Source organism: Tachysurus vachellii, chromosome 2, assembly GCF_030014155.1.
Source record: "Tachysurus vachellii isolate PV-2020 chromosome 2, HZAU_Pvac_v1, whole genome shotgun sequence".
Classification (NCBI taxonomy): domain Eukaryota; kingdom Metazoa; phylum Chordata; class Actinopteri; order Siluriformes; family Bagridae; genus Tachysurus; species Tachysurus vachellii.
Window position 1 is genome coordinate 14,094,434 of NC_083461.1, and position 26,102 is coordinate 14,120,535.

Sequence of the window (26,102 nt, forward strand, 5' to 3'; positions counted from 1 at the left end):
GTTTTCATTCCGCTCTCCTGCTAGTGAGGAGAACAGGAGAACACAACAGGGATAGAATGAGTCACTACCTCTCTGTTGCCTCATCCCTCTGTCCAGCCGTCCGACCGTCCCTCCATCCCCCTTGTGGACACGTATAATTGGACACATAATCAATTTTACAGTAGCTGTTTGAGTGCAAGTCCACTCTGAGTTGTCTGAAGCCCTGTGTCAGTTCCCAAAGCTGAAAGGCTACAAGCCCTGACACACGCGCACTCCCAGGCCCCGCTCTGCTCTTTATTATAGAGCTGCAGACACTTTTTGATGGTTACTACACAAACCTCTAGATGGACACAATCCACGGACAGCCAAATGAGAGGAAGAGAGCCCAGGGGAAGAGTAAAGATAAGCCTGACAGTAGGCAGCTCCTCTCACACACCCTCTGGCACATGTACACACTCCCTTTTGTCTTTTTTTGGTTGAGTTATTCCCTATCTGGTGACAGAATATCACTTTAATCAAAGTTGTGCACTTTTTAAAAAGCTGCATTTTGATCTTAATTACTTGTGGCCTTAGTGAGCATTCCAGACATAAGGTATAAATAAATATCAACACAAATATGAAACATAAAGACATTTACAAAGAATTTGCCTTGAGGATCAGGGAAAGGACAGTAAAAGAATGTAAGGGGAAAAAGAGAGAAAACAGAGGAAGGACAAAGGCCTGTGTGTGTGTGTGCACGTGTGCGTGTGAGTGAGTGAAAGAGAGAGAGAGAGCGAGAGAGAGAGAGAGTGTTCTGGGCAATCAGGCCTCATTTCTCTAGGCTTTCTTCACTCAGCTGGCCACTGTTTTATTCATAACCTGAGTTCTGACCCGACCACGCTCCTGTTCTGACAAATCATTTCTGATTAAGACAAATCTTTATTAGCCAGTCACTCAAGTTAGACCATTTATCATGCACTCTCTGACTCTCCTCCCCTCTCAACACAAAGCACCGCTCACCCGCTTCTTTAAGAGTCTGATTACTGACAATCGGTGGAGATGGAGATGTGAAGCTCTCTTTTGGGTGATAAGACACAGGTTTAATGGGTATGAATGACCATAGCTGCAGAAGAGTGCACAGTAATTGAACTATTTGTTTAAAGCTGGAAGGAGGGGAAAAATGAACACTTCTGCCCTCTCCCTTTTCCTCATCCCTGGCTGCCCTGGTAATAAGTGGATTGCCATTGATGAAACAGAGCCGCTTCTCAGCCGGGTCCTAAATGAGGACGAATTATAGGCAACAGCCCACTAAAGAGTTGTTGTAACACTGATAAATCACTCAACACAAACACATAAATATGTGCAAAACAAACATAACCATCACTGAATATAAAGGCAGTTAAACAGCAACCCTTGGAATTTGTAGCAAAGAAATCTAACATAATAAAAACCTTATTGATACAAATATTAAGGCTGAGAGTTTTCCTTTTGTCCATAACTTCCAACTTGCCTTTTGGGTCCAGGGTTTAACCTGAAGTTAGTAACTTATATAATTACATCGCTTTTGTGGAAATGAGAACAAATGGAAAATAGGCTTAAGACATCCACTCTGTTTTGACAAACTGACTTGAGCCTGAAGCTGTGAAAAACAGTGAGTGTATTAAAATCTCATTTACTCATCGATATGTGATTTAAATACTCATAAAGAAGGTTTACACACAGAATTCCATCATGACAGAATGAGGAAACAATGCACAGGAAATGCTTATAAACATACAAAAGTAACACAGTAGTTGAAAATTCTGAAGCTTCTAATCAGAAGCTGAAAGTACAATCTAATTGACAAATGTTTGACTTTGTATTGTTTAATTGTATAAGAACTGTAATACTCCAGCATTTACATTTTTTACTGTTCATGTCAGAACTGAACAGAACTTTAGCTTTATAGTCTTGTACTGTTCATGTCTTGTATGTAGGTTAATCGCAACATGAGGAAATAATTATATATTTGTCCACAATATTTGCACAATTGATATGAAAAACTGAACTTGTGTCACAAGAATGTAATAAAAATAAAGGCCAATCCAGTCCAATGGCACAAGGTCGTTTTTACAAATTGTTGAAACTTAATCAACCAACCTTACTGAAGCATCCAAATTAATACTAATAGATTTGGGAGCAGAGTGTGATTACTCGGCTTGCAAACGTCCATGCAGACCTGGGGTTCAGGTTTCTTATTACATGGACCAGAGTTTCCATGGGCTGCTGGACACCATACATCTACTGCAGCCATGCTGGTCATTCTGTCACCCATCAACTGAACCATATTCATTCACTTAATACCTTCAATATAGTAAGTGACTTGCAATTGCAGATCAGGGCAGTGTTTATAGAAAATGTGCACCAAACGTGACCAAGTGGAATTAAAACTCATACAGCATCAACTATATTAACTATATAGACTGTATTAATATTCATGCATGTGTCACTGTGCTTTCCTTTTCTCTTAAATAGATTATTAAAGAAATCAGGTCTTGAGTGGTATAGACGCATGGCTTTAAAAAAAAAAAAAAAAATACAACCGCATCTACTTCTTAATTAAACACAGCTTCACGCTTCATTGTCCCCCAACAGGGCGAAAACAGAATATCTCGATCCCACTGTCACTATTATATAACTGACAATGCAGCTGATGGAAAGAAGCCGTATGGAATACAACATGAATACAGAATACGCTCGCTTGTTCTGTATTTACTTACACACACACAAACAAACACACACAAACACACAGTGAAATAACTGGTGCTATTTCAGAGCTGATAATACAGTAGCTTTTCTCTGTAAAGACAAAGAGAAAAAAGGAAGAGTAAGAAAGAGAAAAAGAACAACAGCACACAAGCCAGGCAGCAACAGGGGGAGGGCTGCTCTTAAAATCAGCTCAGTTCTTCCTAATCACATGCTGCACATTATTTCCCAGGCTTCCAGTAACTTCACACGCTGCAGAGCAAGTGAGCTACAGTGCACTGGACTGGGGAAGAAAAAACAAACTTGATGCTCCATCTTTCAAACAGTTTAGTAACGGTAATAATCCTATTACTGCTGATTAAAGGGTTTAGCTTTTCTAATCAGAAACTTGACAGACAGATCAAAGCACCAAACACAAATTTTGCCTTTTAATTATCTGTACAACACCACACCTCAGGTTGTTCTTCCCTGCCCATCTCAGAGAAAAAAAAAAAAACAACAGCAAAAAAAACACGACCGCAGATGATGCTGAGATCTAACACTTCCTAACAGTTCATTATCCAATAAGAAATTAAAAAAAAACCCACAAACATTCAGAGCATAAATGCTATCTTCAAATTAGCCGAGACCCGAGGGAACCCTGCTGTCCCGAGTTCCTGGATATTGCAGGACTCCAAATTGAATCACCTTAATTACGATTGCCAAAAACGGACGCGCGGTCACCTTCATTTACATGTTTTGACAGGAAGCCTCTATAAAGGCTCGATGGGAGTTGAGCACATTTCAACACCTACTGATTGCGGTGTTGTTTTTGTCTCTGTCTAATAACCACACTAATTTGAACTTTGTTAAAGCACCCCTCTTTTCCCAGCGTTGTATTACAAAAAACATGAGGAAAAGAAAAGTATTTGAAGAGATGATAAAGAGTATTTATCATGTGACATGTGAAACCATTAAACAGTGTTCAGCATACCAGGAAATGATGTATTACTATGTAGGGTAGACGTAATTCTATTCACATATTTACATTTTCATTTCTAGCATTTACATTTTTTTCCAATTTATACAACTGAGCAATTGAGGGTTAAGGGCCTTGCTTAAGGGCCCAGCAGTGGCAGCTTGGTGGACCTGGGATTCAAACTCATGACCTTCTGATCAGCAGTCCAACATCTTAACCACTGAGCTACCGCATCCCTTCATATGCACAGGTTAGGAAGCAGGAGCATAGAAGACTTTTATAACCAAACATATAATTGTTTGGCTTTTTTAATGCAAAACAACATAAATCTAACAATGGATCAGTGAAGGCAAGTGCAAGCAAGGTTCAGACTCCAAGTAAAACTTTAATTTAGCACCAGGCCTTCTAAAGTAACAGATATTCACGTTCAGGTTTGTCATACATACTGGTGGACAAATTGTGATTTAATAGTTTGAGAGCTTCAGGATGTTTCTTCACTATTTCTGGTCCTTATTAAATGAATCACTGTACAACATGTGGAAAGATTCTCAAAGTACTGCATATTAAAATGTACTCATTAATACAGAACAACTGGTACACTGGGGCAGTGATGAGTGGGATCCAGAATGTCTGGTTACAACAATTCCTTGCTGAAAAAATGCTTTTCGCTTACTTTTCCCTCCCTTGTACAGTCACATTTGTATGCTTTCAAACTTTCCAACATCAGATTTCTCTGATATGTTCTTGTGAAATTTCTCTGCATGTTCCCTTTTCTCGAAACCCCTCCTTAAAGATTGGTGTGATAAGAGACGGTATCTGATCTCTGTGAAGCCTGTCAAGCCTGCTGTTACTGCTGTCTGGGAAGACCTGTAGTCTCCTGTGGCATTTCCGTCTTGGGACAGAGTGAGCGATTTCTTTTTACTTTTCAGAAACTGCGTGCACCAACTTATTCACTTCAGACTTAGAGGTCCCACACAGAGACAAGGAACTTTGCCTAACTGCTCCCATGTAGACTTCATTTGGAAGGAAGGCTGGTCATACTTACAGTAAGATATAACTCTGTACTACATGTCAGGTACACTTTTTTTCAATTATTGCTTTTTAAGATTATTGCTTAATTATTGCTTTTTTTTTTGTTGCTGATGTCAAAGCAACTGGCTGAATTATATCTAAATGCCAGCATCAAATTAAGTAGAAAAAAGGAAGTAAAAAAAAAAGGTTTCTTCTCTCAATTTATAGTTTGCTAAACACATTAATGGCAAGCCAATGATATGTAAAATATATGCACTCTCCAAACAAGCATTTGTTCTCTGTGGAAACAGGAACGTCTGTGTTAATTTAGTTAAAGCGGAAACAGAGGGCGTTAAGCAAGGCATCAAACATCAGTGTAAAGGGAATCAAGCAGCATCATGCAACCCTGTGCTTTTAAAAAGTCAGAGCACTGACAGAATCTGACAGTTTTCAACACTTAAATATTCTCTCGACTCACTCTGAATTCATTATTACTCTGAAAATTGTCTGGCTGAAGCATAAAGCAAAGAACAGAGCAAAATGGCGGAAAAATACGGCATACAGTCCAACAACAAAACCGACTATGGCAAGCTTAAAGCTTTACAAACCTAACATTTAATGTAATCAAATAGAATATTTGTGAAAATGTTCTGTCCTGGGAATATATATATATTTTTAAAGGCCAAAAGGTCAAACAATGGATATTTCCCTTCGTCGTACTTCTTTTTTCTTCAATTCATATTTCATTCTAAGGTGTCCATCACATTTGTTTCCTGGTGAACAGGAAGAGGGATTGTGGCAGCCAGTGCAGTACAGTGTGGCCTTGTGCCCAGTCAAAACACAAGTTTGTTCTCCTTTCAGTCAATACCAAGACACATTGCATGTTTAGTGAAAGTCAAATAATAATACTATTATGAGGAGACACGAGGCATGGAGGGAACTCACAAAGGAGAATTGCATCTTTTGCTTCATTCAACAATGACCACAGCTACCATGATGAAGAGAGATTATTGTGAGCAACAAGTCTTACAAGCAAACACAGACACACACATATACATACATATACATGCACACACACACACACACATTATAACCTTATAGCTTTAGCTAACAATATTCTACATGTTTGCTTAATAAAACATCACCTCATCATCCATTTTTTGGCTTAGTTTGACAATACTGTTATTTTACATAAATTACCTTTGGTGGTTTCCATGTTGTTAATTTATTTGGCTTGATTTTGCTAAAATATGTGGTATGCATATTACAATATTATCAACTGAAAATACTTCAGGAGAAATCAGGAAAAAAAAAATATGCAATTCAATTCTGAAGGATTCACTTGACATTTGCAACACAGTGCAAAAATGAGCTATACAGGCCTGAAGTGGTGTAGTGAAATGGATGAATTAGCAGCAAATGATTATGAGGCACAGCGAATAAAACTTGACATGAAATCAGAAGGGGCTAAGAGACAAAATCACCTCAGCACTGCCGAATTAACCACAGCAGATTCCACACCTTACCTGACCTCCCTGCCATCTCATCCACTAATGAAGCATATCTAACTTTTTAGACATAGCAGAACTAATTTAATCCAACTTCTGAGAGATCTGCTCCATCAAATTAATTATTCATAAAGGACACGATATTATAACTCACTTGTCAACTCTGTGACTGTCCTTTTCAAATCTCCCTGTCTGTTTTCTTCTTCTTTTGTCTTCCGCCTTTTGTCCTCCTTCTACTCGTCCTTTTGAATCTATTACTGAATGTCACATATTGGCAAGGTTGCAGTTGAACAAAATTATTTGCTTGTTTTTTTGAAGTTGCATCGTGGTGGCAGCAGAATCGAGTTGATTGTAGGTTACTGTTTGGAAAGTGACTCCCTATGGATGGCTGAGATCCGGCAGCAGGGACACTACTAAAGCGGCGTAATAACATAACCTGGATACCTTTCAATCGCTCATGAATAATACATGGTATCTCACTGAGCCCACCTCTTCTTAATGTTGTTTAGATCCGTGGGCAAGAGGAGGGCGATGAGGAGGGCGATGAGGTGGGCTCGACACACAGAGGCCTGTTCTCATACACACTCACACTCTCTCTCTAGTAAGCCTGATAGAATGTGACCCCAGCGTTAGCGACAGACACAAGAGCTGCAAAGTTACCTTCAGCCCCCTTGGACTTTTACTATAATAAATAAGACTCAGTGAGGAGGCCAGCCAAAGCAATAAACATGTTGAGAGAGCGTTGATCATGAACTATACCCTAACATAAATAAGACCAGCAAATGCTGTAAGTTGATCCTGTTTAGGAATTTATTAACAGATGTCTTAAAAAAACAGCTTCTGGTCTTATTGGCAGGACTGAAACTAGATGCGCCTCTTTACTGCTATATCACGCAAACCTGGAACATTGGGTTCAACCTTACGTATTAAAGAGATGTGTCACGGCTGCAATGTGTCTGTTACTCTTAATGTTTGGAGTTTCATTAATTCAGTTTGTTATCGATAACTACAGAAGAATCCAGTCAAAACACAACAACATATTCATCATTAAAAAGAAAACAATACCAAATTTCTACACCCTTCATTCATACTTACAGTACATGTATGATCTGGTGCAGATAAGGTTTAAAAATAATACCCTGGGTTTAATGTAAGTAACTATAACTGACTCAAAGTTTCTAAAGCCTTCTGAACTGTTAAGTGATAAGTATTTGTAAATTTGATTCTAATTCAAGCAAATTTCAATGTTACAATTACATTTTAACATTGAAATTTCCACTATTTATATTTGGACAACTCCAAGGCACTAGCTTTGCTAAGAGATTCTCTCACTTAACAGTGTAAAGGATGTAGTTTGCAATTTACTTTAAAACCAGAGCAGCTCTGAATTCTGTATTCTGATTGGTTAGGATGTGTTGCTTAATTCTACACAACAGCATGACCCAAACAAAGGAAAATCAGATGGTTACATTAACACACTCCTAATGTGCTATCATGGAAAGAGCGTGGAAGGAGTCTCCAGTGTCTTGTAACAGTCAGAGTTAAAGCTGTAACTTTACGTTTTCTAACAAGGAAAACTCAGGATGGAGTGCTTGGAGATTTCTCAGTAACATGACAAGCTGCATTTTTTGTATGAAAGCAAAAGAGAGAGAAAGAGAGAAAGAGAGAGAGAGAGAGAGAGAGAGGCTAGTGAGGGAATGAGTTTTACAATGATATCAGAAACCAACGTTTTGCAGCAGTGCTACAACATAATTAACTAAAAACAAATAAAAAAAAACACGTGGTGGTGTTTAACTTACAAAAATGTTTTCTCTAGAGGTTGCTGTGGTATAAATGAGAATAAAACACTTCAGAACATGCTGTTATTAGAAAATAAACAGAGGTGTTTTATTCCTTTTATACCACTCATGCCACGATATGTCATTAAACATGAAAACAATTCTATGATTAAACAAATTTATAAACAATGAAATGACAATGACAATGAAAATTCAGGTATTTTAAAGGATGTTTATATTACTTTATCTACACCCTGGTAGAATAAATAAAAGAGCAATGAGCTTTGAGGACTCTACGACGCAAGCAGGCACGCCAACACTCGCACACAGATCTGTGGGGTGAACAGCTGTGTGACCGCTGAGGACAAAGACACTGCTGTTAGCAATACTGTGCTGTTTATGGACTGAGAGATGCCTTACAAACAGAGAGTAGTACCAGGAGCACAAGCTGCCCTAGCACACACACTCACAAAGAGCTGCCTGTCAGTAGCCTGAGCCAGCAAGCAGAAGCTCACCAACACCACACACTGTTCATTCTGCCATTCATAGCTGGGAAAAAGTCCCATACTTACATATAATATGAAAACAATCTAAAGAATAAAAGGCAGTACATAAATCATTTAAAAAATCTTTTAGGAATAAAGATATGGCCTGAACCTGTAGAAGTTGCATAGCACATCACATGTTTGAGTCCTGTGCTTCTGATAAAGGCAAAAAGTTCTCACAAGCTTTCACTTTTTTTTTTACAAGGTTGTTGCAAGTCCTTTGTTGGTTAAACAGAGACAAAAAAAAAGAAACAATAAAGAGACCTAAAGGAGAGTGTATAGATAAATTGTACTTTGCGTAATGATCACATGGTCTTAAGGTAAAGTTTAGCATGTAATGCTGCTTCACACTTTTCATTTTGACACAATAATATCAATTACAAACCGACAAAGAAACCAAATGTCACTAGATTAAAATAGACGATCTAAAATATTTTAATATGACACTCACCAGTAGACTTTATTTTCAACAAAGAAAAATTGCAGACAACAAATTTGGGTAGTATAAAATAGCAGAAATTTTGGACCAAAATCTCAAAATGTGATCAGTGTTATTACTGGTGATACGAGTGACCACTCAGCAACTACAACTAAACATGATGCATATAAAGAGAAAGGAAAAAGTAATGCGTGAATATGCAGGATTTGCCGCATTGATGTGTGTGTGTGTGTGTATGTAGATGTGATTATAATTGCAGCTGACGCATGACAGCCCCCTGCTTGCTGGAGTGCAGCGGCCAAGGCAGAAGGGCAAGAACTGGGAGCACGGTGAGGCTGGCATTGTGTCTCGACCTGGCCTGGCATGCTAACCTAACCCTAGAAGCAGAGCTCGCCCCTCTCAGCAGATGTCATCCAGGCTAACGAGGGGATGGATATGCTGCTTAAAATTTCCCCCTAGCTTCCTCATGCAAGTATGACGTGAGGACAGTTTACAGCCCCTCTACGCATGAGTAGTGGCACTCGCGCTTTAGTTAACTGGGGACTTATGAAAACACATGCAACAGGGAAAATAAGACTGAAACAAAAGATTTGAGGAAAAGGTAGGGGGGATTTTCCATTGGTGTTTAGAATTGGCTCCGTCTGGAGATCTGACAGAAGCGAAATGGTGTTCTGCCTTTCATTCCTGGTAGGCCGGATGTCCATACAGGCATTACTAATTTGAAATAAATGATGTTCCATTCGGCAGGCTCCTTGCAATCCCACGGCATCAGCTACCATCCCTGAGTCTATGCTTAAGAGGAACACAGGCAGCAGCAAGCTGTAAGAGATTTCATGCATCGATATTTGTGCTACAAATTAAACTTTCCTAGACTACATCTACTGAGCTACATAATTAAAGGGGCTGGTGGTAGCCATGTCATTTTCCATGCTTGCATGAAGGAAAAAAATTTTGAAGTACAAGAGCAACTCCAAGAGAAGAGGCATTTTTTTTTTCAGTCTTGGATGTTATACAAAACATCAAGGTTTTCCTTCAGTCCTCTTCCAAAGCATAAATTAGTAGATATTTAAGATTATAGAGGATTTTTTTGCTTCTCCTAAGATATAAAAAATGGATTAAATGAAGCTGAAGTTGGATTTAATGAGCCCAGTCGGGACATGTGGAGGGCTTTGAGGAGAAGTAGGCCCCGGTGCCACTCCTACAGCTGCAGCAGCTTCTGGCACTTACACCTCAGCAGGGCCTGGAGCCAAAGTCCAGTGAACACACTCCACCTGGAAACACATTCTGCCCTGTTGGGCCAGATGTGAGCTAATGTTCCCTCTGCAGGAGATCACACATTTCACAGCAATACCTCTACAAACCGAGGGCAGTACAATGTCATATGCTGCAAAAGAGTATTATCTACTCTTCCCTCTTGAAGGAATGTCAATTACAGGAGTGCCAAGTGATGCTTCAAACCTGGTACAACATAGGAGTTCTGCTGTGTACTCTCAGACCGCAAAATAATTATTGCTCTCATTAAAAGAATTTGGGATGCAGATAGATGTATTCCTTTTTATTTCTTTCTTTCTTTCTTTCTTTCTTTCTTTCTTTCTTTCTTTCTTTCTTTCTTTCTTCCCTTTATCAACTTTTAGGATTGCTGACAAAAGAAAGTAATGCAGACAGGTGTAGGAAGCAGAAGAATCCCTGTTGTGCTCTGATTCTACCATATATTGCACAGGTGAGCTTTTCACTCTCTGATGTCGTCAAACGTGTACAGGTTGGACGGAGGAGATGGGGCAGAGCTAGATGGGTGGAAGAAAAAAAAATGGAGAGAATGGTGGGAGGGTGGGGGCTTAGCAGGTAGCCCTGGATCAGGGCCAGAGAGAGTGTCTGGCACATTCCTCAGCTACTTCTCCTGTCAGCGATTAGCACCTGTCAGAGCCCACTGTGTTGTCATTTACAAATAGCCCAGATTAAAATACCAAGGCACCATGCTGCTCACTGGCCTCTGCTGCACGAGTGAAAAAAATGAAGACGATTCTAATTCAAATGAAACCTTATCAGCATATCGTTTCCGGTAACATTCATGCTTTGCATCACTTAAACTTGCAGCCTTTAAATAGTATTATCAGCCAACTTCGCTAATTCCAAAGTTACTCCGAGCAGTCACACGAGAAATTAGGCAACAAAAACATCCCCATAATCAAAAGGTCAGAAAATATTGAGGTGCATTTAGTAGAAATCTGTGAGTATTAATACAAATCAGGAAATGTCATGGGACAAATAGTCATTAAGAGATGATCTTGTTTAGCAGTAATGTTTACAAAGAAACCCTCCTGATCATTTCAAAGGAATTATTGCCCTTATAATTACCGCATAATATATATATATATATATATATATATATATATATATATATATATATATATATATATATATAATATCCAGAGACATCTGTAGAGTCAGAGAGGTCACAAAACGGCTAAAATAAGCAAACTGGGGGTCACATAGTTGAGAGTGAGAGAAATAAAAGACAACACAAGGTGAAATTCTGACATCAGGGCTCACTGTCACACAGCAGTGTACTAAGTCCATCAGTCATGAACCGCTCGAGCAGTGGAGGGATGTTCTTTAGACAGGGAAAACAGATATTAAACCTAGTCTAATGAATCAGGAGGGTGTGTGTATATATGTGTGACAAATCTGATGCCAGGTGTAATGTACAGTCCTGACACTGAAAAATGACCTGCTTGTCCAACACGCTCCTGCATATGCGTAGTCCCTGTCACTCAAAGATGGCATGGACCAGTGACAGGTAGATGCTGCAGTTCCACATCATTACAATCAACATAACACTCATCCCTCAAACATAAACACTGCTCAAAGCTTACTGCATGTCATCTCAAGGAAACATTTAGCTAAGGGAAAAAAAAAATCCAGAAAAATTATATTATGCAGCTTTACGTTTAAGAAATAAGATATTTTGGGTTGAGTAGTGTGTTTATAGATACCTTCATAAATGATATGAGGAGCATGAAGCAAGTACCTCAAGCTATTGTGGGAGTGTTTGATGAACAAAAACTAAAGTAAGTCTAATTTCTTTTGTCCATTTGTTCATTCATTCATTGTTGGTAACTTTAGATCTTTAGGAATCATTTGGCATGAAATGGGAATAAACTATTGATAGGTTTACACTTATTCACCTCTAGGGGCAGTTTGGGGGCAGTTTGATCTAACTGCGGACCTGAAGCTCAATAGTGGCAACACCACATGCTTTACAATCGTGCCACCCTTTATTCTTTCCACTGCTTGAATATATAAGAGAATTAATTATGTGATGTTATGTTCCTCTCATATACAGAGCTCCCTGCAACTCCACAATCCTGCAAAAGTATAAGTGTCCATGATTATAACAGCAATGCTGGAATAAAAGTGAAACTATTAGAATATATGAAGGTGGGAAATCTCTTTAGAGATGACTGAGCCAGACAACAAAAATGTCATTTGGACCTAGCATACCACACAAAACAAGCTAGGTGAACATGAGCGAGTTACACGGCAGGTTCATTAGGTTAATTAGCACCTAAAATGTGTGACAGAATTATAAATGGTGTGTGTGTGTGTATATGTGTGTGTGTGTGTGTGAGAGAAAGTGAGAGAGATAGAGTGTGATAGAGAGAGAGAGAGATGACTTCATGAAGCAATACAGCAGGCACAAGAGCAAAACACGTCACATATCCATCACTCTGTAGAGCCCAAAATGCATAGAAACAACACACACACAAATTATGTGTATTTAAAATGAAAATGAACCATTTCAAATGAATTATTCTATGAAATAAACAGCATACAATTTTCAACATTAGATTTAGTGCACTTCAGGTCATGACTTGCACTACTAAAGTTTCCATGTTCACTGCCTATATCACTGTATCTTTCCATAAAAATAGCAAAAGAAAAAGAGGACAGAAACACACACACACAAGGGCCATATTACCATGACAAAAATCAAAATAATGAAAAACACACCTAACATTATTCAATACATCATTTCCATGTTCAACTATACGATGTATAATGTATAGCTTGTCCCCTCATCTTTCTCGCTCTCTCTCTCTTTCTCTCTCACACACACATACATACACACACACACACGCCGAAGCCCATGTGCAGAATAGGAGTGTGAGGTGGATGAGTCTGACCCTGGTGGCTGCTCTCCAGGGCATAAATAAACATGCGTGTGCCGGGCAACCCTCTAATCACAGGCCCTGAATCAAATTTATTCAGGCATTAATATTTTAGCGCACAGCCATGTGAGAGAGCATGAATGATTAATTTAGACATCACCTCTGTCACAATGCGTTACCCATCTGGCCTCTGATCCACTTTTGAGAATACTAAACAAAGACTTTTTTTTGAGTTTTTGGTTTTGGACAGGAGTCATGCTCAACGAATGAATCTTCACTAGAGCATGAGGTAATATACAAAGTACTGCAATATGCTGAACATTTTGTTACTAATACACTAGCAAAAAACTCTCATTCATGCTGAACTAACAAGCACCCATGTGTCCTTTTCTAGAATCTATGTTTTCCTTTCCAACTGCTATCTCAATGACTCCCCTTCGTCGTACTTGTGCATTGTGGCCCCAGCACGGGGCCAGTGCTCCTGCATGGCCTCTGATTGGGCTTAGTGTTAGGTCCTGCTTGTCTAGTAAGCAGAGATCACAGATAACAGAGGAATACAATTATGCCACTCCTGCCATCTCAAGAGCCTGAGGGTTTGGGCAACAGTGTGTGTGTGGAATAAGCAGAGTTTGTGTGTGTGCTCGTCTGTGATATACTACCTGTCGAGACAGAAGCCGTCATGAGAGGGGGAGGAAAGTGTCAAGGTAGTGATGTGTTGGCATCTGCCCCGAGGTGCTTTTGGTATGGTTGTCATTTTGTTATTTGTTTTTGTTTGCTTCTCATGCCCCGTTATTCAAATAAATAAAAAAATAATTAGTTGTGTCATTCAGAGGTACGCTTGTTGCGAGGCATGCCTGTGACAAGTGTCAGTGAGTTTCCTTCTGTCTGTGCATTTGACCAGGCTCTTCTCAGACAGGCCTCTCTGGAGACACATGCCTTAGCTTAGCCATCATCATCATCATCAACATCAGCAGGAGCAGAGAACCCTGTGCCTCCCATGGGCACGTCCCTTCAAGGAGACAGCAGCAGGTTCAGCACCATGGTTCCAATATTTTGTGCTTAATATGCACCACTACATATGATGCAACGTGGTGACTGACATTAATTCAGTTTGAGGAAAAAAAAAAAAGGAAAAAAAAGAAAAAAAAAAAAGAATGCCTTGGGAGACAATAACCACTGACTCTCACATACTTAGACATACAGTACTACTGCAGCAGGGAACCTATGAAATTGAACCGGGAAAGATTAAATGATGTCTGAAAGGGAATTTGCATAAACAGTGGAACCTAGTGGGTCAGAGCAGCATCGAGGGCCATCGTAGTAAAAATGTGTGGGACTGGGAACAGAAGAAGGAGCGCAGTTTGGCCTAAAAGCGAGCTGGATCAATATGTCATCCATCATTGTGGAACCAGATGATCCTCTGCCAGGGGTTAGCAGCAAAGCTGATGGAGACAAAAGATCAGGAAGAATAAGAGGAAGAAAAATTAAATAAGAATAAAAAACACCCAACACTTTTTAGCCTGTGTGCAGTTTTACAGTAGTGGTAATAGATTTTGACACAGAGCCGGCAGGCCAAAGTGAGAGGAGAGGCTCACAGCTGAGTCGATATCTGAGCATTGCAGATGGGCTAAACCCCTGGCACTTGCACAGGCTGACCAGTGATCATTAGAAAGTCAATGAGTCCTTCAGCGCTCACAGCTAGATTTCAGTGGGACAGACAGAGGCACTATTCATGCAACAAACAGCTTCGGTACAAAGTACACAAATCACATAATACTATTTATATAGAAATATTATTATAGCTCTATTTCCACTTATATTACATGGACAATAACTATATATGGACAATTATGATTTGTCTATGATTAAGGTGGAGGAAACACATCTTAACTCAACTTAATCTCCTGACCTGTGCTGTGCTGTGCTACGCACAAAGAGACCTCGGGAGCAGAGTGCTGATCTGATCACAGGTCAGATTAGACGTGACCTTCCACCTTTATGTGTATTAAACATTTCCCTCCAACCTCGACAACTCCTTACTTAAGCTACAGCTCCAGCAGCCGTGCTGTCAGAAACACCACAACGATCTGGAGCTCATGCGCACACCTCAAAACTACAAAAGACAGTAATCAGGCAAGATTGCATGAAAGCTGCTGGTGTGCCGAGGCTGATTTGGGAGATGTGCCCGCTGCCACGGATGAGGAGTTGTGATTCTGCGACGGCTCGGTTTCTAAGCCTCAGGGCCACCTTAGGTCTCTCCGTGCTCTTGGTGCTAATGGGCTGCATAGCACCGCTTAAATAATGGAGAGAGACATGTGGGTGAGAGATAGAGATAGAGAGATAGAGAGAGAGAGATAGAGAGAGAGAGAGAGAGAGAGAGAGAGAGAGAGAGAGAGAGAGAGAGAAGGGGGCTGCTCACAGAGATCAGTGAGTGACGTTTATTACACCAACTGCTGTGAAGAGCTATGACTAAAACATAGCCCATGTGAATCTCCTCTCATAAATCCATCTAGTCCATCTCAGATTCCAAAGCAGCGTGTTACGAAGAGAAGAGATCAGGTTCGAGCATTACCTCTTCCCAAATCTGCCAGGATGTTTACAAAGCAAACCTGAATACATGGTTTCTGTCCAGGATGAACGGGAGAAAAAGTTCAATCTCAACTGCAGCAGATAAGCAAAACATAAATGCCTTGCTATTTTTTTTAATCCTTAGAGAGAGACAATGGTGAATGGCAAATAGGCCTGGAACACAATAATCTGGCTTCTAACCATAATCTGAGCATGTGACCAGTTCGGCAGGAGAGGTGAAAGGAGTACAGCGTTCTTAAAATCATGATATACATAACTATATGCAGGACGTCTATGAGTATTGCTACTGTAGCATTTCTGTAATTGGGACTAAAAGAGGCAGCCTGGAGGTGGTAGAGCGGTGAGTGTTGATAGTAACAGGGGAATTGAGAGTCACTGAGGCACCACTGATGCTTTGTCGTACCTTTGAAGCGAGGGACCTAAAGTAGCCCTGATTATTAATAGATTTAAATAATTATGTCGCAGTTGTCACAAGAAATATAACCTCCATCAAACTATAAATCTGTCTTTCCTTCTCCAGGTCCACCTGCACTGACTAAACTGCTAGAGAAAAATAAATTAAGCAACAAACCAATCAATGATTTTCTCACACAAATTAAAAAATATCGCAATCAAAATATAGTACGAGGTAATTCAAGTGTTGGGGCTGTGATGTTCACTTCAGTCAACCAGTAAGGCATAGAAATGCAGAGGGAGTACAAATTACAGTATAGTACGCAAAGGTCCTAAAGATCAAGACATTTCAGGAAATAGACCTGTCAACTGGACATGTGCTTCTAAACATTTAATAATAAAACCAGTTAACATTTAAAATGGTTGATGTTGATGCTGTCAAAACCTTCACTTACCCAATGCAGTTCTAGTCTTTAAAGAAATATAAGTACAGGCAACAAATGACAGAAAAAAACAGCTTTAAGTGTTCTATTAAGGTGTTGGTCCTGTGCATCTTGGCATAAAGTCTTTAGAACTCTACTGGAGGGATTTTTCCCCACAATATTCTCTAATTTCTATACACATGAACAAAATCGTTGGACACGAAATATCCAACTGAGTTCAGATATGATGATGGTGAAGACCATATCACATGATTTACATCATTTTTACACCCATCGAAGCATTAAGTGAGGTCTCGTACCCTGTGGAAGGGGCATCGTCTTCGAGGAAGAGATCTTTGCTATCAGGAAAGAAATGTTTCAGCACAGGATGAAGATGATCGGAATAACAGTCAGAATAGCAGTTCACTGATCAGACCTTTTTTCTACTAAGAGGACAAATGAAGCCAAACCATTGCAGTAAAACTAATGCCTCCTAAAGCAACAAGGTTTAACTTTCATTTGCCCCTGTTTTGATGTGTATATAATACTTTCGGTGTGAGGTGTAAAATAAGATAAGAATCCCCTTCATTAGACTTATTATTCCATGGTAAGATGGACATTTGCATGAACATTCGCATTGCCCTAATTCAAATGTTCAAACTTTTACTATATATATATTTCATAGAAGACATATTAAGCAGGTTTATTACCAAACAAAATAGAAAACAAATTAGTAAATGGATGAATTGATGTTAACTGTTCACGGTGTATTTCAGCAGGAAAGAAATGAGCAACTGGCTACGGTATTTACAAATATATGTCTGTGAAATGTATCTCTATAAACATGAAGTGCTGTGAGAGGAACAGTGTGTGAAGTGAGCAGATGATCTGTAGCTGGCTAAGTGGCATAAATCAAAGGGCAGCATGGGCCACAGTAAAGTAGGACAGAGCAGGACCACAGAGAGCATGTGTGTGTGTATGTGTGTATGAGAGAGAGAGAGAGAGAGAGAGAGAGAAGGAAGAGAGAGAGAGAGAGAGGTCAGTGTCCAGGTGTGAGTTATGAGGACACAGTCTGCTCAGTGTGCTGTTCCTGGATATACTGTGCACAGATTCACACAACAATCATTTCCGTTTCCTTTACAGTATTTTCTCTTTCCTCTGGAAGTTAACTCTGGGTTAATTCTGGAACAAAGATACTTTGACGTGTGTGTGAGCGTATATGTTTATTTGATGAGAAAGCCATGACTCTCTCAAAGGAGAAAAGGGAAAATTTAAAGTGAATATGTTACCTCAGACTTTATCAAATCTAACTTTTAATTCATTGGGATTTTTCTTCAGGTTCCTGGGGAAAACCTTCTTATAGAGAAATGGAATAAAATGGAGAAGAAGAAAATAAGAGAGAGATTTCAGTCTGGTAGATATTATTGTGGAATACCTTAAAAAAAAAGAAAAAAAAAAAGAAAAAAAAAAATGATTTCAAAATCTAAACCAAATAACTATGTGAAGTTATAATCTTTCCAGAAATTATACATCAACATTTATTTTCTACATAATTACTGATGGAATAATTTATGAAACATTATGCAACAAGCCACCTTTCCTTTCTCCAATCGGCTTCACCAGTAGCTCATTAATAAAGAGTGAGTATTGTTCAAATGTTACCATGTGTGTCTGGAGATATAAAGAGATAAAAAAACAAAACAAAAAAAAAAAAAAGACATGACTGATTTTTTTTAGTAGATATTGTAATTTGTGGTCATCTTCGCTGACAGAATATCTGCTGCTGAAATCATGCAACACTGTACTATGTCAAGCTCAAATTCATTCAAGAGGGTTTACTGTGAAAGAGGAAGATACACCAATCACTGAACAATAATGAGCAAAAAAAGAGCTCCGCTGAGTAAAAGACTCACTTAAATTCTTTAATAGAGTATGTTTTCCTTGGTTCAGTTTTTAGAAACCTGAAATAGAGTCAAGGCAGCCCAAGTACTTCAGACCAATTCTATAACTGAAAAGGTTTTTTTGTGACAGGGCTGCATTCATTCAAGAACAGCCTTGAACATTAATTCTTCAGGTTATATTGATTTTTATTTTCTAAAGTGGACAGTTTATTTTTTTTTGTGAATGCAAAGGGAATACACACATTCACACACAATTATCAAAGTATCTCAAAATAGACAGTATACAGTAAAACCTGATAAACAGATGCATCCTGCAAGAAACCCATTTTAGTGTTTTATGTATTTTAAAGGAAATTAATCTGATATTGAAACATAAATAACACTTGCAAGGATTTGAAATAGTCTCAGCAGGCAAAAACCTAAAAGGCACATCCTTGCATACCCGCAGAGAAAACACACAAGCCAAACTGTGATAAATAAATAAAACTCTAAGTTTCTAAGGCTGTAAGCAAAGCTTATCTTTTCAGGAACTTTCAGCTCCAGGAGAATTGTCCAAAGACTTTAGCGATGAGAATTGAGTGCATGAGACCTCCAGTGCGGTTAGAGAGTAGAGAGCCACATGAGCTTTGCTCTGTACGATGGCTCAAGGGCGCAGCCTATGTGTCATACTGCAGATTGCACCTCCATCATCTCGCGTCAAGAGGCACGTACATTTATATGGAAGTCAAACTATCCAAGTGCCCAAGGTTATAACAAAGGACACCAAACTTCTGAGCAATTTCTGAACATGTAGATTGTCCAGAGGCAGGAGGATTTCTTTAAAATACACCAGAGGGATTGTGTGTGGAAATTTCACCATCATTTAAAATGGCTCAATTACTGAATCTGTAATTTTGGGGGGGAAAAAGGAAACATGGAGACTGTATAACAAAATGTAATGGCCACGTAATTATGAAATTCAGCTTGAATGTGTGATGCTACTCATGTTACAAAAGTAGTTAAACACTGGGCAGCTTGCTGTCTGTTGCTCACTATGTGTTCTAAGCACAGCGAGGCATGCGGTAGACCAGGTCCTGCCGCCCTCTCCAGACAAAAGTGAAGCTGTCCCACTGACTGGCAGATGGAGCCCCCAGCTGACGGCCCGGGCGAAGCGTTTCATGTTCGGCGGGCGTCCTGAGCCCGCGGCCGGCCCCGGATCAGGACGCGGCCCACCAAAGAGGAAGCAACTTTGAGGGGCAATGAGACACACGCCGCTGCTGAGGGGACAGACGGACAGCACTAATGATGCCCTTTACATCTCCTCACTGCAGCTCAAGGGTGGCCAGCACTCGAAGAACACCCACATACTGCCTTACGGTTCATTTAAAAAAATCTGCATCAGTGCGTAAATGCCTATATCTAACTAATCATGTCTAATGACTCGAATGTCCAACACAATCAGATGTGAAGTTGCCAACTAAGCAGGCTACAGAGATTCTTCATAATTAAACACAAAGTAAAAGCTGTGCTACAAATAACTTGCTAAATCCTGCAAGTTTACCAGACTAAATATATCTAAAATGATGTGGAGGTGAATTTTTTAAAACTGCTTTTTTTAAATTGTCTCATTTGACTTTTCTAGACTGCGAAAAATAGGGCTGTGGCACATTAAAAAAACTAATTATTTAGCCATTAAATAAAAATAATAATATCATAAAATAAAATTATATAAAAAAAAATATTATTTATAGCAATGTTATATTTAAAATGATTAAAACTGAAAGCGGGGAAAAAGAAAAAAGCTCATTTCTGCAAACATTGTAAAAAAAACGAAACAACAAAAAAAACTAAGCTTATGGCCAAAATTTGAATATAATTTCAGCTGTTTTCAGTAGGTTTGTAATAATTTAAAAAAATGAATAAATAAAAGATACTACAATATCTGACAAAATTCCCATATTATGTGGACATCTTGCCCAGCCGCCCTGAAGAATTTAAAATGAATATAATTAGAGTAAGAATTAAGATTAGAAATTTAGCTTGATATATTATAGAGTAGTGTGTACAGGATCTGTAACTTTCCCATATTCTTTATAAAAACAGAAGAAAAAAATGGGAGGCATTGAAGATACATTAAACAAACACTGCCGCTCTGTTTCCCCCCTTTTTTAATTTTGGATGATTCTCAGCTATGTTAGTCCTGAAGAATCCTTTGTCTATTAGCTCTCCTGTCCTCAGCATGTCATTGCCATCACACAATTAATGTTTATGATGTTTTTCCTCACAGTGACACTTTCCCCAAGCCCTCACCTCTACGTCTAGTCACTCGATTTAGGATATACCGGTGCCTCAGATGTGCCACAAATGATGAGAAATCACCCAAGGGGGTCCACAGATCTCAGTTCTGTCTTCGCTTTCCTTCAGAAACTTAATTTAACGCAAAGCATCTCAGACAGCCTCTCTCACACTTCCTATGTATCAACCAGAGGTCAAAAAAAAAAAGAAAAAAAAAAAAAAAAACACTACAGGGGTGTGTGTGTGTGTGTGTGTGTGTGTGTGTGTGTGTGTGTGCGTGCGCATGTGTGCCCAGAAAATGCTTACAAATATGTAGCTACATTTCTGAACGTTTTTTTGCTAATGTTGATGGCATGCTTCTTAGATTAAAAACTATAAACTGAGAAACGCTTCAGCTAATTATTTAAAGTTATTTATAGGAGGTATTTTAATAATATGTAATAGAAAACTTTTAAAGGTCAACCCTATGTTTGCTGTTTTTTCAGTGCTATATAAGGTCAATGGTTCAAAAACAACAAAAACAGTTGTTATATACAGGGTGTCCCATAATTCCAGCACCAGCAGTAACAAATTAATAGAAATATCCACCATTTATCTCAGTATACAATTTTGTAAGAGTAGAATAATTTGGATTATTTTTTTTTTTAATGCCCAGATATATTTCGATATCTCTCTAAACAATCTAAGTAATAGAAATATATAACCAAGATGCTAGAATCATGTGACTATTGAAATATGACTTCATCTTATTTACTACAATAAAATATATTTATACAACATAAATAATTATATAACGTATGTATGAATTTTTGTTCTTCTATTCCAATACATCCTGTGCTAAGCAATATTAAAGTGAGGAGAAATAAAGCTTTGCACGGCCTGTTCATGAAGACACCCAGAAAGCTGTTTTTCCTTCTCATGTAAAATAATTTTTTTTCCCCAAAAAGTCTCTTAGAATTTTGATACTCAGTGATGTCACTTGGCCTAATATTGCAAGAGGAATTCAAATGACAGAAACTTGTCAACACCTGCACTCGCTATCACAAATCGCAGAGGTACACAGTTAGACATCATAACGCACACCCAGGCTACTCGAGTGTGTTGGTTCAGCTCTCGCTTTAAGAGGATGTGTGCTGGCTTGCCATTGTGAAACTTTCTTGTCTTTTGTCTGGGCAGGCTGAAACCACAGAATGCACCTTAGCTACCGCAGTTCAAGCGTAAACAGATTTGTATGTCTCAATATAACACTGTTGCCAGTGGACCCCAAATCCTTGGAACAGCAGAATCCTTCTGCGTCAAAGATAATGGCGATTTACTGCAATGCAAGGCTCTTTCTTTTACCCCCCAACCCAACTCCTCTTCGTCCTCCTCCCCTTCCTCGCTCAAACCGATTAAAATTAAGCCGTAAACATGTGAGGGCAGAATTAGCACATTTAGCGAGTCTCCTCTCCCACATCCCATTTTCGCTCCGGAGCGGCTGATCCCCGCAGCCGAACGCGGGTGCAATTTTAATGATGAGGCCCGTTTTTGAAGTCCAGATGAAAAACGCGTCGCCTGCCGTTTGTGGCAGCACTAGATACGGCAAGGCCGGGTCCGCCGTGATTGAGGGGGGGACGCCATGGACTCGGACTCTGAGCTCTTCGATAGGATCGGTGTCATTTTCCTCTCCACGATAAGACGCCTCGCTGACAAGGCCCGATTAGGAGAGAAGAAAATCATTATTGCATTGCCTTTCATCCGCCAGGGGGTTTGGCGATAAACAGCTCACCCGTGGGTAGATTTACAGAGTAAAAAAAAAAAAATGTTATATCGTTATAAAGTTATATTATTCTCTCTCACACTCATAAACATACGCACATAAGCATGTGTACACAAACATGTACCTTGTTACAGATCCTTAAAAATCTTCTATATCACATATGTGGAGGGGAAAAAAATGGTGTGTGGGAGTATAGAAACATTGCTAATGTAAACAGGTAGCATCCATAAGACAGATAGAGGCAACACTTCACTTTGAAAACGTTTTCTACTCGAATTTTCCAGTCTTCAGAACTGAAAAGCAGGTTTTAAAATATTTAACTCTTGCGGCTCGGCAGCATTAAAGCAAACAATTATCAAAAAACGTCAGATTCTTTTTGAAAAGCAATATTCAGATTTAATCAAACTACAAAATCCAAGTTCTTTTCCTTGCTATACCTTAAGGAAATCATCCAAATCATCCTCTTTAAAGATGGGTTTGTGTTGAATGATTTAATTTACTGTAAAATAAATTATTCTGAAAAGTGATCCTATTAGGGATAGATGACACTTTTCAATTAAATATTGAAAGCATTAAATAGTCTGCAAAAATGTAAAGATGTTAATGAAAATAAAAGTGTGTAATTGACCGTGAATGAATGCGGCTTGATTTCCACACATTCTGCCCTAGATTTTTAACTAACCCTCAGAAAAGAAGCCAAAAAAACAAACAAAAACAAAAACAGAAACACGACTAGCCTTGCACATTTTAGTGCACTTTTATCTGCACAGGAGCGGCTCTACTGTTCCAAAGCACTTTCACTAATTTTAACGTACAAGACAGCTGTAGAAATAAACAAAATAAAATAAAATAAAATAAAAGATACGATCCCATTGCAAGAGAATTAAATGAATGATTGCAAAAAAATCTAGAGGAGCTAATTGTACCAAAGTCGAATCAACTACAAAGATTTCTGTTTATATATTATTTGTGTTATTCAGAATCCTAGAAGAAAGAGAAAGAGAGAGAGAGAGAGAGAGAGAGAGAGAGAGAGAGAGAGAGAGAGAGAGAGAATTGTGTGTATAATATTGGGAATCTCTAGCACCTATGGACTGACACAGCAAGTCTCAAAGCCATGCTTGGCTTCAAAAGTGAGCAGCAATTTTTTTTTATGTTTACAAAATATAATTATTTTTTTCATTCCATCACTTATTTCTTTATTTATTCCTATCCTGACACACTTGGCTTTTGCGTGAAGCCCTCATTGATGACGCCGCTTCCCCCCCACGCTCGTTCTTTTAATACTGGCAGAAAAAAAATCAAACCGCTCTGAAACAAATTGATGTACTCTTTAATATAGTCGTCACATCATCACAGGGTCCTCACGTCTGCCTTGGTGACAACTGCAGGGCTGCTTAGCTTAGCCGCCATGGCTGATGCTTTGTTGGTCGCTTCAATGATTTATCACAAAAGAGCGAGCGCGCACACGTGAGAGAGGGGCTTGCGATTGAGTCACTGGCACGTTTGATTGACAAGGCCTAATCAGCTTATCTGGGTGTTAATAAAGCTGATGACCTGTGGAGCTGCTCTCTACCTGGCTCTGCATGAACTTTGGGCCGCAGCAAGGGCCCCAGGGGCAGCGTCCCGATTCCTCTCTGCTTATCTAAACGCTGCTGAAATCAATCCTTAATGAGCTGCCTTCATTTTGCCCCATCGATCTGGAGCAGACACTGCTGCGGTGCGCTCAAAGGCCAGTGCAGCTTTAACAGTCACTACATCCCTTCTGTTTACCTCAGCCGCCAGCGTGTGTGCCCGTCAACAGCACTAATTCTCAAGAACACCTTAACATTTATTACATTCTCAAGTCAACTGAAGTATTTCCTTGTCAAAAAGTGAATATTTTAACGTCCGAGCTCATTGTAAAAAGGCTGCTTTTGTTTATGGCCCAGTGAGAATGTGATGCAACTATTACAAAATATTACAGTCAATTCAGTTGTTGATTTGGCAAACACTTGTCAACTACAGAAATCCTTGGCCGTGTCCTTGCCTTTGATTGGAGATTGTTTGGTGCTCTCAGGCTCTGGGACATCCCTGATTTAAATATGCTTAAATTGGCTACTTTTTCTACTTTTCCTCCGTGGCTTCAGGCTTACCCGCCTTGTGTTGAGTCTGCTCTAAAGAAGCTCCATCTCCTAATGACATCGCATACTTTATTTATGAAACAAACAGTGTGCTAAATAGCTCTGCATGTCCAGAGAGCACTGTTAATATTTCTCAGAGGGCCTGGAGTGCTCCCGACATGCCACACTAGGACTCAACACACCAAACTCTCCTCTACACCGCTGAGCTATAAACACTGGCACTCACAGCTGTTACAAACACAAAGCCTTTTTTTTTTTAATCTTTCTCCATCATAAAACAAATATTTCATTATTTTACCCTGAAACCTTTGGCTCCTAAAACTAAAAGGAGACGTCGTTCATGCAACAAATACACTGTTTTTGGGGTCTACTGGCAACAGAGTTATATTGAGACATACAAATCTGTTTACGCTTGTACTGCAGTAGCTACGGTGCATTCTGTGGTTTCATCCTGCCCAGACAAAAGACAAGAAAGCTGAGCATCAGTTAACTCATGTACAGAAGGTCAGTGCTATTCGTCATACCTCCTAAACCACACAGATCTTTACGATTGATGCTACGCATGTGTGTTTACTGTGTGCTCTCTCACACACACACGGCCACTCCCTTTGGTCCAGTTTTGGTTTTTCTACTACTTTCGTGAAGCGGCAGGTGTGTTTGCATGTGTGTCAAAGGGCTTGAGCTTCGGGGCGAGGAGGTCGCGGATTAGCCGCTCAGGACCGCCGTGGCTCTGCCATGGTCCAGTTAGCACAGAGTAGAGCTGGGCAAACACGCAGCGTTCAGTGTTCACAGCACACACAGAAAAGAAGGAGGAAAAAATGCATGTCTCGGTGGGTCTCAAGGACACAGGAGTGGTCCTTTAAGAACAAACACACCCCACACAGGAGGCCTGGTGCTGCTGTTATAGCCGAGCGGACACGGCTGCGCTACGGATCGAGGGTAGACGAGAATCAAACGCTCGAGCAAAAGTAATAAAATAAAATAACTTCGGATAAAAAAAATAACAAAGGGCCTTCACGTCGCCGGGTGAAACCGCTAGAACATTATGCAAGTCAGGAGAAAGAGTGCAAGGAAAAAAAATAATAAAGCACGAGCTCGAGATGATCTGAAACAAATGAAACTAAATTTTTAAGCAGCAGATGCAGATTGTATTTATGAATTTGTAAGTTCTGCTCGCATGACATCAAAAGCCAGTGGTCTGTGCAACCCTTTCTCGACTTGAATTATTAACACTGTCGATGTCACACATAAGCCACTCTGCCATTATAGTGTAAATTAACAAACTTTTCAAAACTACAGCGGAAGCCAAAGAAAGCCAGTTGCTTCTTGAAGAAGGAGCTTTGATACGTCTCTGAGGAATACACTCTGCCTCAATAACAGTGGCAGCATCAGGGGAAAAAAAATATGCCTGCAGATTTAATCTATTTCAGATCTAAATTAGCTCATTTTCTTATATTTAAAGATGAAACCTGAGTGTAAGACAAGAATATGATTCAGACGGTAGTTTATTTAGAAATATCTTTGTTTTGTTTT

The 26,102-nt window shown here is 39.4% G+C and overlaps 1 protein-coding gene across 2 annotated transcripts in view; it reads right to left on the reverse strand.

Moving 5' to 3' along the window:
- Nucleotides 1–26,102, reverse strand: part of vti1a (vesicle transport through interaction with t-SNAREs 1A) — a 101,769-nt gene that overhangs the window by 47,272 nt on the left and 28,395 nt on the right. The window lies entirely within an intron of this gene.